We start from the raw sequence: 2,500 nt of genomic DNA on the forward strand, positions 1-2,500 counted from the left end.
AAACGGAGGGACAGAGGGAGGGAGGGAGAGAGAGAGAGAGAGAGAGAGAGAATGAGCACTGAAATGAAGGCAAAAGTAAGAATAAAAAAAAAAAACAGGAACACAAAACAACTGTCTGCATTTCAATGAAGGCAATGAATGAGGCCTCTTGGAATTGAAGGAGAGGTTGAGTCCCACAGGCCAGTGGCTTCCAAAACAAAGGCTGCTGCTTTCTGGCCCCGGCCTTCTCTCTGTCTCTGGCTGGCTCTGGCCTTGGAAAGGAGATGTGGATGAGGGGAGGTGACTTGCAAGATGTACACAAGACCCACCCACCATCACTTAATCACAGCTTCCCTCCCTCCTTCCTTCCTTCCCTGGTGCCTGGGGGTGGGGGGGGGACAGGGAGAGGTGAGTGGTAGGTGGACGGGCGGCCGGCGGGCGGCCGGCGGGCGGGCGGGCGGGCGGGCAGGCAGGCACGCACTTTTTGTTTGGGCTTGGTTTTTCTGCTCTTGGGTGTCACTGGTGCACCCCAGCGTATTCCATAACAAAGCCACCTTCCGATATGTTTCGCTTCACTCACAGTGGTTCACTAGCCAGGACCCACTGACAGGAGAGGACTGCTTTTTACTGACAGCGTCCTAGTGCGGGGATCAAAGGGGTCATAGAAAGCAGAGAGAGCTAAGGAAAAAGTTGAGTTGTTCGGGACTCCTTAAAGAAGAAGAAGAAGCCACCATCTGAATTCATGCTGTGCCACCCGCCCGCGTGCGCGAAGCTTTTGTCAAAGTTTCCCCGCTCAACCACCGCCAAGCCATCGCTCAGCAGGCTGGTTTCCGAGTAAAATCAAGTACCTGCTTTAAGTGTTTGTTTTCTCTCACCTGGCTCGGCACAATCACGCTCACCTTTGCGGCGTAGCGACCCACTGTTGCCACCTGGTTCCCCAATTACTGCACCCCTTAGGAACGTTTACTGGATTTGAGTAACCTGGTGTTGAAAGCCTTTTTTTTTTTTTCCTCTCCACTGAAGGCAGCAAAATAAGATCTCCATCACCACCACCATCACCCCCAAAACAGTGTGGACGTTAAAGTGGGCATAAAACTAGTTACATTTTCCTTCAATGTGAAAGCCAGGTCTGTTTTGCGTGTGTTTTTTTTTTAACATTTATTTTTATTATTTTTTTTATTGGAAAGGCAGATATACAGAGAGGAGAGACAGAGAGTAAGATCTTCCATCCGATGATTCACTCCCCAAGTGAGCGCAACGGCCGATGCTATGCCGATCTGAAGCCAGGAGCCTCTTCCGGGTCTCCCACGCGGGTGCAGGGTCCCAAAGCTTTGGGTCGTCCTTGACTGCTCTCCCGGGCCACAGGCAGGGAGCTGGAAGGGAAGCAGGGCTGCCGGGATTAGAACGGGCGCCCATATGGGACCCCGGGGCGTTCAAGGCGAGGACCTTAACCACTTGCACCACCGCGCCGGGCCCAACGTGTGTTTTCTTATTTTTAAGACTCATTTATTTATTCATTTGCAAGTCAATCATGGGAAAGAGAGGCTGCGGGGGGTGGGGGGTGGCGGGGTGGAGAGGGAGAGAGAAAGAGAGAAATACTTGTGAGCAAGTTTGTTTGGAGTGGGGAAGGAAGGGAGGAGCGGGTGTGTCAGAAGGAGATGGGAGGAAAGAAGAGGGATGAGCAAAAGAGCCAGTTCTTTGATGAAATTCTTCCACCCACAAGTTCCTTCCCTTTTCTCCTTGTCGCTGTGCTGTGTCCTTCCAAGAAGCAGACATAGATAACAGAGGATGGGGAGAGCCGGAGAGCAAGCGAGCAAGCCAAAAATGTTGAAACCGCTCTTCCACCAGTGCCATGACAACATTGCTGTTTTTGTTTGTTAAAAAAAAAAAAGAAAGAAAGAAAAGAAAGAGAAGAGAGAGAGAGTGAGAGAGAGAGAGAGAGAGAGAGAGAGAGAGAATCTTCCACCACTGCAGCAGTCAGTTCAGGACTTTGTCCCCCAAATGAAAGCCTAGAGAACCCAGAACATTGGTGAACAGAACATTCCAGAAAGTATGGAATCCTGGTTCTCAGTGCCACACAACTCTGTTTAGAATACAAACAGGTTTGTCAACAGCTTTTGCCTCAAACCTGTGTGTGTGTGTGTGTGTGTGTGTGTGTGTGTGTGTGTGTGTGAAGACTAAGCATTTCTGACTACATTTGCACAGAACCTCAACATCAACATACTAAACCAATGGACCTCAGAGTCCCATCCGGGGGTGTTTACATGGCATTTTGACGAGAAATGGAGCCAAAGGTCAGGGAGAGAAGTGAGGAGAAAATAAATAAATAAATAAATAAATAAATGGTGGAAATCACGAATGTAAGTTCAAATGATCTGTATTCCGAGAGTGAGTGAGTGAGTGAGTGAGTGAGTGAGTGAGTGAGTGAGTGAGTTGAATTTACCGACACTGTCTGTCTGGGGCACCTTTGTGTCAGGATAGACAACGATGGGGAGTGGTGGTGGTGGAGGGTGGAGGGCAG

The sequence above is a fragment of the Ochotona curzoniae genome, unplaced genomic scaffold, assembly GCF_017591425.1.
Source record: "Ochotona curzoniae isolate NIBS_2020 unplaced genomic scaffold, NIBS_Ocur_1.0 contig_4797, whole genome shotgun sequence".
Classification (NCBI taxonomy): Eukaryota; Metazoa; Chordata; class Mammalia; order Lagomorpha; family Ochotonidae; genus Ochotona; species Ochotona curzoniae.